Source organism: Saccopteryx bilineata, chromosome 3 (assembly GCF_036850765.1).
Source record: "Saccopteryx bilineata isolate mSacBil1 chromosome 3, mSacBil1_pri_phased_curated, whole genome shotgun sequence".
NCBI classification, from domain to species: Eukaryota; Metazoa; Chordata; class Mammalia; order Chiroptera; family Emballonuridae; genus Saccopteryx; species Saccopteryx bilineata.
This window is the reverse complement of record NC_089492.1, coordinates 298,298,516-298,311,471: the sequence shown is the minus strand read 5'-3', so window position 1 is coordinate 298,311,471 and position 12,956 is coordinate 298,298,516. Positions and strand designations below refer to the sequence as shown.

Here is a 12,956-nt window from a genome sequence, read left to right as displayed (position 1 = left end):
CAGTTTCATTGGCTCCAAAAATGTGAAGTAACTGATACCGCTTTACTTGTTATTGTCAATCATTTGAATATTCTATCGGCTGATTTAAAAGAAAGATTTTCTGATTTAAAACAAGTTGATTTCCCAACATGGATGATGCAGCCAATGTTAGTGGATTTGTCTGATATATCAAATATGCAGTATCAAGAAGAACTCGCAGAATTGCAAAATGATGAGTCAGTTAAAGCTTTATTTAATATCAAAGGAGCGATGGCATGGCTTTGTGAGGAAACAGAAATCAAATACCCAAACTCAACCAAATGTGCAAGAAAACTATTGCTACCGTTTCCATCTTCATTTTTAGCTGAATGTGGATTTAGTGCTGTAAATGATTTACTGGTAAAAAAAAGAAATCGGCTGGATATAACACAACGTGGAGACTTGAGACTAAAGCTAACCAAATTGGAACCTACTATAAAATCTCTGTGCAGCAAGCATCAAGCGCAAGGATCACACTAAATTAAAATAATAAATTAATATAGAAAAATCTGTATTAAAATTATTTGGAATTTAAATTTGTTTTTCATTATATGTTTTGAAATTTTACTTACTGTGTTTTGTTAACAATTTCATAGTGATTTCTTCCTAGAACCTATCATTTATGTTTATTAAGTGAACAAATCAATTTTTTAATGTTAAAAATTATGTATGTTACATAGGGGGGGACATAAAAATTTTAGAAAGGTTAAGGTGGGGCATGGCACAAAAAAGGTTGGGAAACACTGAATTAAACAAAAGAACAATGGTGCTCCATCCAGGGCAGCTCTCCAAGTTTGAGAGAGATGGTGCAGGTGATGTTCTTTCTTAAAAACCCAGCCGTCTAATAGCCCACAGGAGAATGGTTTAGCTTTAATAAGCATGGAGATCCCTTGGGGATGAGGGCTCCACTTGAAGTTGTGGTTCTGCAGGTCTGCAGGGCTCAGAATGTAAACTTGACACAATATACTTAAAAGGAGAAAGATATGGAATCTTTTTAAATGTAACAACTTCTAGGATAAAGATTTAAAAAGTTGAGACTGACTTATATTGAGCAAAAAATTATAACCTCTGGTTATGGCCTTGGCCAGTTGGCTCAGCAGTAGAGCATGGGCTTGGTATGTGCAAGACCTGGGTTCGATTCCTGGTGTGAGCACTCAGGCTAAACAGCCATTTGCTTCTTCACCCCTTCCCCCTCTACCTTCACTCTACCTTTTCCCCTCAGGAAGCTATGGATTTATTAAAGCAAGGTGGCCCCAGGCTATGAGGATGGCTCTATGGCATAACCGCTGGTGCTAAAATAGTTCCACTGCCGAGCAACAGTCCCAGATGGCAAGAACACCCCTAGTGGGCTTGCAAGGTGGATCCCGGTGGGGGCGCATGCAATATTGTCTTTCTGCCTCCTTGCTTCTCATGTAAGGAAGGAATAATAAAACCATTATTGGCTGTGGTTCTGAGATATCATCAATGCTTATTTTAAAACAATAGCTCCTGCAAGAAAGCAGATAATCAACAGACTAAGTTATCTCACTAGGTTTTTTTTAGAAATGAATTAAATGTGGTGTAATAAAAGAGATAAATACATTGGGTTAAAAAAATTACTTTCTCCCGCACTTCTGCACACATTCCCTCCCCCACCTGTGTATTTCTCTGCAAGCCCCGCCCTCTCCTCGGGGTTTCTCCCCCTCGCGCTCCTCTCCCCGGTTACTATCACTCTCCCCGTCGCGGTCCCGTCCCCCCGCACGCCCACGTTGCCGTCTCTTCATGGCCCCTCACTGACCTCTCCTCCCCTCCCGTGTCTCTCTCCGTCCCCTGACCCCTCCCAGCCCCGCTCTGCGCGTCCCCGGGGCCCCTTCGCTGTCGCCGCTCCCACACAGCCTTCCCCGTGCGGGGCCGGGGGCTCTTCTGGGGACCCCGCGTTCTCGTCCCGAATCTCCGCCCCAAGGAGAGTGTGCTCTTCCTGGACTTGGGCCTCTTAATAAATGGGGTGGGGTCTCAGGAGGGGGTCCGCAGGTCCCCAGGCCAGGGGGTGGGGCAGTCCGGGCTCTACGGGCCGAGAGAGGCCGGGAGGGGGGAGGGGCGCACACTGTCCGTCTCCAGCGCCCGCTTCCGTCTCCTGGGACTTTAAACAGCGCGGGGGAGGTGGGATGCACCCTCGGGACCAAGGCAGGAAACTCCGCGCATGGGGTAGTCCCAACGTCCAACGGTGGGGGGACACGGGCGGGGGGGAGCTTCAAAGTTTCCCCAGAAACCGACACAGAGCCCCCACCCGGCAGCGAAGCGGGCAGGCTCGGGGCCTCTCACCGGGACTCCGCACTCACCGCTGAGGGCTCGGGAGCGGGGCTCTCGGCATCCGCAGCGACCCTCAGTCTCCCCGCGTGCAGGGATGGGGATGGGGAGGGTCAGGTTTAATCCGGTATGAACATCAACAGACATCGCGGGACTTCGCAAATCTACAGCGGCTTCCGGTTTGTAGGAAACTGCGCGTGATCAGCGCCTCAAAAACCCAGCTGATTTACCACTTCCCTCAGGGGGCGGGATGTTAATACTGAGGCCAAATCGCCTCAATCGTGGCTTCCCTTTACCTTTCTAGTCGGTTACAATTTTTTATAGGTCTTGGAATTTGACTAAGGTAATAAAATGTGTAAGAGTTTTTCCCCAAAGTTAATATTATGACGAGGCCCTGCCCGGGTTGCTCAGTTTGTTGCTGTCCTCCTGATCCACTAAGGGGTGGAGTAATGGGATGGAGCTCCTACAAGAAGGAAGCAATGAATGCATAACTGCATGGAACAAAAAAATCTGCGTTTCTCTTTCTCTCTGCCCCACCATGCCCTCTTAAATATCAATCAATAAAAACTAACTTTCAAGATTATTATGACACTTCAGGGATTAAATGTTGCATAACAACTTTGACACACACACACTGTAAGATTTTCTTTTTTTTACCAAGAGAGACAGTAAAAGGAACAGACGGGAAAGGAAAAAGATGAGAAGCAGCAACTGGTAGTTGTACACTTTAGTTATTCATTGACTGCTTTCTTATATGTGCATTCATGGGGATGGGGCAAAAATGGGGATGAGGGGGCGGGCTCCAACTCAGCCCATGACCCCTTGCTCAAGCCAGCAACCTTGGCCTCAAGCCCCTGACCTTGGAGTCATGTCTATGAAACCACATTCAAGCCAGAGATCCTGTGCTCAAGCTGCTGGTTTTGAACCTGGGTCCTCAGTATCCCAGCTCAATGCTCTACCCACTGGTCCACAGCTTGGTCAGACTGTAAGATTTTTCTTAGATGGCTTTGGACTAATTGCTCACTGGCTTAGAGAAGCCTCCCAATATGCCAAGGCTGTGGGCAAGAATCAACAATGAATACCTGTATATGAATAAGTGGAACAAGAAGTGAATGTTCGTCTTCCCCCACCTCTAAACTGAATAAAAACATTTAAATTGAAATCTCATTTAAAAAAAGATTACTCTTAAGTGTATATTGCCTGATGTATTATCATTATTATTATTATTATTATTATTATTATCTGAAAGCTGGGGAAGCAAAGAGACTCCTGCAAGAGCCTTGACTGGGATTCACCCAGAAAGCCCCTTACCAGGCAATGCTGTGCCCATCCCATCTGGGTCTTTTACTGCGTTGCTCGGCAACTGAGCCATTTTAGCGCCTGAGGAAAGCCATGGAGCAATCCTTAGCACCTGTGTCCTACTTGCTTGAACCATTTGAGCCATGGCAGCAGGAGAAGAGAGGGGCGGGGGTGGAAATGCAGATGTTCACTTCTCCTGTATACCCTGATTGGGAATCCAACCCGGGACTTCCACATGCTGGGCCGACACTCTACTGCTGAGACTACTAGCCAGGGTCTATTGTCTGGCTTTTAATAATGTTTTTTAATAATGCATTGGAGTCTTAATTAAATACATCAATATATTCATTCTATTTTATTATTTGTCCCAGGGTGTATTCCTGATGTTCTGTGAAAATTCATCTTGCCAAAAGTCTTTCCAAATCGATTATACTTGCATTTTCTCTAATTATATAGTATAACTGTTTTATTTGCTTAATTATGAAGAATGAATCAAAACTTTCCTGTCTTTATTGTAAATGTTGTGTTTGATACCAGGAGAAATTTTCTTCAGAAGTGAAAACTAAGAAACAATTCTAACAGATTTTTACTTTGATTATATTTATATTCTACATAATTGTTTTAATTGCTATAGTTGATTTTGAAGGGACTGAAAGTTTAATGTAATGCGTTTGTCAAATCATTCTATGCGTAGGTTCCAAAATATCTTTTTAAAACTCTATAATGTTGGTAACAGGATTTGGGATCTGTGGAATTCAGATTATGGAGCATACAGTGCTGTGTAGTATTTCCCTCAGCCATATTGACATGAAATACATTTCAGTGTGCACACTCGTGTTCACAAGCAAATACATACAGGGCTGCTGGAACACTTCATGAAACTCAAATCATTTGGAAATAGTCAATAAAGTCAAAAATTCATTTTGTTTTGGCAAGTTTTGTTGCTCGTATATTTACAAAGGAGGGAAATGAACATATTTACAAGAGAGAAAATACGAGTGAATTGGTGCAAAATTTGGACATATGTCTTTCTGGTTTGTTTGTGTTTTTTTTTTTTCAATATAAAACAAATGCAATAAAAAGGCAGTGGATAAAGCTTTTACCTGTGAATGCTGAGGTCGCCAGTTTGAAATTCTGGGCTTGTCTGGTCAAGGCACATATGGGAGTTAATGCTTCCTGCTCCTCCCCCTTCTCTCTCTCTCTCTCATCTCTAAAGTGAATAAATAAAACCTTTTTTTAAAAAGGGATAGAGACAGTCTATGATCAAGGCAACAAACCAAGATATGCAAATCTGAGCAGGTCTAAGTGCACCCAACCCCATGCCAGCAAATGCTTACAAGAACCCCTGTTTCAGACACCTGCTCCTTACAGCTCTGTGCTGATGCCACTAGCGTTTCATCCCAGCTGTTTAGAGGATACAGAAATAAACTTATAAAAGTCATCAGGCCTATGTGTCCTCACTTCGGCCTAGCTAACATTTGGTGCCCAAACCTGGGAGAGTCTCTTAGGGGCAGGATTGGAGCAGCGCTGTTGACCCCCAACTATCCTGAGCTTGCAACACATAGAGCGGTGGGCAGTGACAGCTGGTTTCAGACTTACATCTGAACCCTGCTCGGGGTTGCAGGGCTGACCTGTGCCGGTTCTCTTCCCGGTGACCCTCCTGAGCCAGCCAAGGATGCCAGACATTGGGAGGTTCTCTTCTCCATTGCTGACTTCTTCGTCCAACTGGTCATCCATTCTGGTGAGTGACTCTCTGATCCCTCTCACTGGGTCTGTCAACTCCACTCACTTTCGCTTCGCTTTGGCCCTCGACTCACTTCAGAAGTCCTCAGCTAGGCCTGGAGACCCTCTCAAGTTAGCATCCCTTAGAATCGGGGTGCCTGATGTCAGGGACTCACTCACTCACTCAGGGTGACTCCGCTACTGGTAGGGACGTCTGTCAATAGAAAGTCACTCTCAGAGATTGTAGTTAAGTCACTCCCCCTGCCCTTGCTACCCTTCTCTCCCTCCTCTCACTGTGGGCAACGCACACTCCACACCTCCAGAATCCACTGCCTTAGGCTATCTCTTCAAAAATATAAATCATCTCATCTTAAAAGAGAAATCAAGCAAAAATCCTTTTTTTTTTTTTTTTTTGGCAACAGTTTGGCCTCTGTATAAACTAGACAATTATTCTTAATGGCTGGATAATGACACTTTTAGTTTCAAAACCTTACAAAACCTCACTAACCTCTGTCACTGCAATGGAAAATGGTCAGAAATTCCCTATGTGCGGGCCTTCTGCACCTTTCACTACAGATTCTCTCTGTCAGTCCTGCTCAACCTATCAAATTCTTCTCAAAATGAGAAAATAATGACTCAAAAATTAAACTAAATCAATGCATTTAAATATACTGTTCTAACTGTATGTACTCTATGTAATAGTCTCATTCCTGTGTCTACATAGCATGAGCTTTGTTGCTTTAAAATTAGAATGTATAAGGGACACTCATTTAACTTTTAATAGAATGGAATTGTATATCCGGAACTTGTTTCTGTATTCGGTAAGGTCTTGCCACGTTAATTTTTGTGCTATGTGCTCATTCTCTCCTGCGTGAAGGGCCAGACTGCAACTCTGCTATTTGGTTTAATCCGGTTTTATTTCTGTGTCATGCTTGTGTCTGCGCTGCAGTTGCCTCTTTTCTACGTAGGCAGTCTCAGGTTGAGACCTCTCCTCTGTCTAAAATGTTTGCTGTTCTATACACCCTGGGGATTCTCTGTCTCTGCCCTTTAGCTTTTATGTCACCTGGACCTTGGAAATGTGTCTGCGGCACCAGTTGGTGTGAAACAAGATGAGTGTCTCTGTCCCTCCTTCTGGAGGATTTAGTTTATAAATATCTTTTTGTTTGACTTTGTTTTTATTTTTTATTTTGTTTATTATGATATGCACCAGCTTTTATGTTCTTATTAAAAATTCTATTCAAAAGGATAATAAAATTTCAAAGTAGAAAATATCTCACTTTCCTTTCCAGACAGTAAATCTCAGAAAAAAGAAAAAAAAAAACCAGGGCATACTGACACTTTTAAAACCCACGCACCTCAGTAGCGTGTTCTCGCCCTTCACTTAGGCCTTCTTAGAAGGTTGCCAAAGGGAAGTGAGAAGTATTGCCTTCTGTATAACTATTAAGAATACTATTTATATACATAACAAAGTATAAAGTTATTCCAACCTGACCAGGAGGTGGCGCAGTGGATAGAGCGTTTGACTGGGATGCCGAAGACCCAGTTGGAAAGCCCAAGATCCCTGGCTTGAGTGCAGGCTCATCTGGTTTGAGCAAGGCTCACCACCTTGAGCCCAAGGTATCTGGCTTTTCAAGGGGTCACTCAGTCTGCTGTAACCCCCAGGTCAAGGCACATATGAGAAAGCAATCAATGAACTAAGGTGCCACAGTGAAGAAATGATGCTTCTCATCTCTCTCCCTTCCTGTCTGCCTGTCCCTATTGTAAGGTATTTTTCCCCACCTAGGAAGAAGGAAGGGGCGTAGCCACTAAGTGTGGAATAGTAAAGGCTTTATTTAGTACAGCTAGTACTCGACTTACGACCACGATTGGTTCCAACAGACTGGTCATAACACGATTTGGTCATAAATTTAAAAGGCTATATGTACAGTACTGTGAAATGATGTTATAAAAATCTTTAAGTCATATTTTATCATAATTTTCTTTCATTATTGTTATATATCATTATTTTCTTTGTTCCTTTTATTCCATTTGTATCATCTCTACACCATTTTGTTTCTATTTTTACATTCGTCAGGTTTAAGTAAAAACACTGCATTACCAGTACAACTGGTTTAATATTTGCAAAGACAATTTCCTCTTGTAGACATCTTGGGAGGGGTTTGATGAAAAATATCCAAGACACAAAACACAAATTGCTGTACCAAGTCTGGGGTAACAATTAAAATGGTGCACGTGGAGATGGTAGTGCTTCCAGAAGCTGGTCCACACTGTCATTCGCCCAGCTGGGCAACGCTTGCACTGCCAGATGCGGAGCAGTTGGAGCAGTCGTGGCTAGTGATTGTGGTCGTAAAGTCAAATGGTCATAAGTTGCATAGGTCATGAGTCGATCAATATTTGTACAGAGTGTTTCTCTAATGAGATTCACTGGTCCAGAAGATGGAAGTTAGGAAAATCGCGCATGGAAAAACTGCATGGGCAAATTTAAAGAAGTCCCCCAGGGAAGTTGGGCTAATCTGACGTAGCGAAATCTCACTGGCTGACAGTCACTTTCTTCCAAAGGACTCCTGGGAAGTTTCTTTTGGCTTGCTTGGTTGCAGGAGGTCCTAGCCAAAGTTCCCGGACTGAGTTCCCCACATGACCTTCCCCATTATCCACCGATCTTACATTCAGATCTTTTTGTGTTAATTAGGGGTGCCGTTTATTTATCTGCCTACTTCCTGCTGATTAGGGCCATCACGGGGAGGGGGAGATCAGAAGGTGGTGGCTTTGAGGGGTGTCACGAGGAACATCTGTTTGGCCATGAGTTGAGAAACTTGACTGGTGTGGTTCTGTAAGAATTTAAAAAGGCGGGGCAAATATGAGTTATACGCTGATAATTAGAAGAAGATTTAGGTAGGATAGAGGCAGCCCAGGTAAGCATGGGTGGCTTCCATTAGGAGTTAAGCAGGTTGTAGGAGAGATTTTTGCTTAATTTTTCTTGCAGACAGTTGAGATTGAAGCTTCTTTTATCAGGCCAGCCTTACTGAACAGCATTGCTCCCTGCTTCAGCTCACTCTGGTGGCAGGTTCCTGGTGGGAGGGACAGGAGCAACTGGAGGGTCTGCATGGCCCAGTCTTTTGGTGAGCTGCAGACGAGTAAGGCCCAGTGGTTCTGACTCCCAACAATCCTGTATGGGAGCAAGTTTGAGGCGAGAGACATGATACCAAGGTGTTTGCTCTAGAAGTTTAGCTGCAGTACGAAGAGTCAGTATTACCGTATGGGGTCCCGTCCATCTGGGCTGTGGGAAGCCAGGTTGGAGCTCCCTTAGAAGAACACTGTCTCCTGGTTGGAGGGGGACCATCGGGTGTGTTTCATCTGGACCCCCTATGGGAGGAAGGGTCTAGTCCACATGTTCCCTGAGAAGATGGTGAAGTAAAGACAGAAAGGGGAGGTATGTGGCAAGAGGAGGGGGGTTGACATTAAGTTGTGATTGATTAGGAATGGTCTACCATAAACCAGATCAAAGGGGCTGAGTTCAGTGGGGTTTGCAGGGTTGCTCTGATTCTGGTGAGTGCCGGGGGGAGGAGATTTGGCCAGGAGAGTCTGGTCTTGATGGAATGTTTAGTTAGCTGATTCTTCAGGATGCCGTGGGCTCTTTCCACCTTACCTGATGATTGAGGGTGATCGGGTATGCAGAGCTTCCAGGTAATGTTGAGAGAGGTGGCAACCTGCTGACTATTTGGGCAGTGAAGGCCGGGCCATTGTCTGACTGGATGGTAGTCAGCAGTCCAAACTGCGGGATGATGTTTTCAATGAGAATGGAGACAATGGTGTCTGCCATCTCTCGAGAGGTGGGAAAGGCTTCTATCCATCCTGAAAAGGCGTCAACAAAAGTTAAGATATACGGAGTTTTTTGTAAGGGTGCATATGAGTGAAGTCAATCTGCCAATCCTGGCCGGCATGTGCCCCCTCAGCTGATGAGTGGGGAAGTGGGGGCAGAGTCCCTCTTATATAGAGGCTTTGGAACAGATAGCACATGCTGCGTGTACCTTTCAATAGTCTGCTGGAGGCCTGGGAAGAAAAAGAGTGGTTGCAAGAACCGATAGAGAGCTTTTGGCCCTATGTGTAAGGAACAGTGGATATCAGAAAAGAGAGTTTCACCTTGTCTTTTTGGTAAGGCAATTCTATCTCCGAGAAATATCCATCCATGGTTGCACACATCTCCACCCTTTCTGAGGAGGGCCTGTTCTTCCTCAGGAGTGTAGGAAGGTTTCAAAGAGGTGGAGAGAAACATAGAGGAGTGGGGGAGGCTCCCAGGGTGAGGTTTCGAGCCGTTGTGTCAGCCCGAGCATTTCCCAAGGCCACCGGGTCCTGAGAGGTTTGATGGCCTCTACAATATACCACAGCCACCTCAGTGGGAAGCTGTAATGCCTGCAGAAAAGATTAGTTTCTTCTTTTTTAGGGAAGGATCAATGTTTGAGAGATTCCAGATAAGGCCCCCCAGGGGTGTTTTAGAGTCAGGTTTGGATCCCTTTTCCCCCATGGTCACCCTCAGTTCTCGGAGTGGTCAGAGATGAGTATCGGAGTCCCAAAACTCAAGCTCTAGCCAAGGACGGATAAAGTAAAGTGAATATTCTCAGGATGTCTTCACGGGCACACACGCACTTGGAACAGAAAGAAGTCCCTGATGCAGCTGTGGTTTCGAACAGGGATACTTGGTGGAAAGAACTGAGGTGGGGGTGGGGAGGTGGGGGACTTACTGCACTGTGCGCCGAAGTGGTGGAAGGTCAGTGATCCTAGTTCATTCTCAGAGGGGAAGAGGAGGGGAGTGGTCCTTGCGGACTTCAAATTCCTCCCGGGTTTCGGCACCAAATGTAAGGTATTTTTCCCTGCCTAGGAAGAAGGAAGGGGCATAGCCACCAAATGTGGAATAGTAAAGGCTTTATTTAGTACAGAGCATTTCTTGGATGAAATTTACTGGCCCAGAAGATAAAGGTCAGGAAAATTGCACATGGAGAAATGGCATGGGCAAATTTAAAGGGGTCCTCTAGGGAAGTCGGGCTAATCTGATGTAGTGAAATCTCACTGGCTGACAGTCGCTTTTTTCCCCAAGGACTTCTTTTGGCTCGATTGGTTGTGGGTGGTCCTAGCCAAAGTTTCTGGCCTGAGTTCCCCATATGACCTTCCCCCATTATCCACCGATCTTACACCTATCTGTTCCTCTCTCTGTCTCTGTCACAAAAAAATAAAATAGAAATAAATAAAGTTATCCCTAGTTTTTTTTAATCAGGTGGTCTAAAAAGGCATGTGATATTACTACTGGTTTAAAAAATTAATATCTTTCAAAATTCTTCAAAAATAATACATGTTTGTTTTGCCTGAGTTTAAAAAGATTCCTCTTATCTCAGTTATATCTTCCAAAAATATGAATGTTTCCAATAAAAAAAATCTTTCTGATAGTTATAAAATATGCTCATAAAAATATTAATCTAAAATTGCTAATTAGTTCTTAGGTTTGGGATCAGGGCTCCTTTAAATCCAAAGCCCCTTTAAAACTCAAATTCCCCTCACCCAATTTCCTACTCGGGCAATTTCTTCGGTAAGCATCTCCCTGGTCCTCTCTCCCCCTGCTTTCAGCATCTTCCCCTCATCTAGAAAAGGTTCCAGAAAATGTCCTTGGGACAAAACCATCGAGAGGAAACTTAGGATTAATTTGAGAAAGGGAGACAGTCTGTGCTCAAGGCAGCAAAGCAGATATGCTAATCTGAGCATGTCCAGGTGCACCCAACCCCATGCCAGCAAATGCCGGCAACCATCCTTCTATCAGTCACTCATTTCCTGCAGCTCTCTGCTGGCGCTGCCAGAGTCTCAGCCCGTCTCCTTTTCAGATGCGTAAATAAACTTCTTATAAACCTCATCAGGTCTGTGTGTCCCTCTTTAGTCGAACTAACATTACTGACTGGCTTAGGTCTCACTTAAATTTAAGGACTTTGAAAATTGAAAATTTTAATCAATTGGAAAAAAATTGCATAGTTTTAGCAATAAAAGGAATAACGTATAGAAATACTTTTTTAAAGTTCTAAATCAAAATATTTATGAAAGGTGCAGAATGTTTATGCAGGTTGTAGAGGGAGAAATAAGAAGGGAAACACAGGAAAAAAACACACACATATTACAGAAAAAGAGACATTCAAAAAAAATTTTTGACCTGGCCTTTAAGGTCTTCAATAATTGGAGGAGGAACAAAGACTAGGCCTTAAAGATGTTTGCCAGGGGATCCACCAGGCTGTAAAATAACAAAAAGTCTCCCCAAATCCCAGCAGGGATTTTCTGGCCCTTTGCCAGGGATCTACTTTAAGGGCAGATGGGAGGTAGACTGGAACTGCTCCTGTCCCAATCCCAGGCCACCAGGCAGACCCTGCCCTCTCTGTAGTTGTGTGGGCCATTGGAGTTCAGACCTCCCAGAGCCCCTCAAGGCATGAGAGACTCCCTTCTTGCCCCAGCCTCTCCCTGGCACTAGCACTTCTTGACACCCTGGAGTAAAGAAGACTGATAGGACCTGACCTCTCCACAGGCCTCCACCTGCCCCATCTGAATGGCAGAGCCTTGCTTAACTCGACAGGTTTCTAGTAAGGCCATTTCTCCCCTATTAGGTATAGGCCACTTACTTGGCACTCCTTCAATATTCAGGACGACTGTTTTCTTTCACTATCTCGATTATTTGGGTGCACAGTATTTTCTCCAACTCACTGATCTACCCCACTCCTCTGTTATCCAGAAAATTACCCCTTTACCCACCCTGTTGGAGACTGCAAGCTGACAGGGTTTTTGAAATTTAGATTTGTGGGGGACAGAGGTGTGGGGGACTGGCAGTAAACTGATAGGGTCCTTGCTGCCCATGCCCCCAACTCACTTGCCTGATTAAGTTGCTAAAGGCTAAGCTCTTCCCCACAACCTCTGACTGATTGTTGAAGTTGGTAAAGGCAATTTACACGCCCTTCCCCACACCTCCATGTTGCTGTGATGCTGAAGTATCTCTACTCATCCTATCCCCCCCCCCATCCCTGGGAGAGACTGGAGGCAGTATTCTTTTGACCCTTTGTTTTGGGAAGTTAAGATGTTATATATAGTGGAGGGGTTTGGGGGGCTCTGCAGAGAATTCTTAGTTTGCCTTTAAAATGTGACTTTATTTCTGAGCTCTCATTGATGAGCAAAAGACTTTACTTTACACTATAACAATCAATCTAATCTTTTTTCTTTCTGTGTTTATTTTCTAATCCTCTACCGTTCCCACCCGAGACCCACAAAATTATTTGTCACGGTGGTTTGCAAGAAATGACAACCAACCTGAGGCCTCAGGTAAGGCGGGACTGAAGCTGAAGAAGGCAGGTGAGGGGACTCCCTGGGTTGCACGCATAAGTAAAAGAAGTTTTCAGGGAGAGTACATTTGGGAGTAATACATTATGAAACAGGGTTAAAAAGAAAGGGACCGACTTGGCCGGTTGGTTCAGTGGTAGAACGTCAGCCTGGCATGCGGAAGTCCCGGGTTCAATTCCCGGCCAGGGTACACAGGAGAGGCGCCCATCTGCTTCTCCACCCCTCCCACTCTCCTTCCTCTCTGTCTCTCTTTTCCCCTCCCTCAGCCGAGGCTC

General features: G+C 44.6%; 2 protein-coding genes across 9 annotated transcripts in view; one reads left to right on the top strand and one right to left on the bottom strand.

The window, feature by feature from the left end:
- Nucleotides 1–12,956, bottom strand: part of LOC136331893 (zinc finger protein 420-like) — a 123,226-nt gene that overhangs the window by 29,054 nt on the left and 81,216 nt on the right. For 7 of the 8 annotated variants that reach the window (XM_066271053.1, XM_066271054.1, XM_066271055.1 and 4 more), the window contains exon 1: nucleotides 2,337–2,478. The exons of the other annotated variant lie outside the window; for it this stretch is intronic. The gene's annotated coding sequence lies outside the window, so the exon portion shown is untranslated. Of the gene's footprint in view, nucleotides 1–2,336; nucleotides 2,479–12,956 lie in introns of those variants that run through there. 8 annotated transcript variants of the gene reach the window in all.
- The window catches only part of LOC136331889 (zinc finger protein 420-like), a 143,092-nt gene that overhangs the window by 86,850 nt on the left and 43,286 nt on the right, over nucleotides 1–12,956 (top strand). The gene's annotated exons all lie outside the window — the stretch shown is intronic.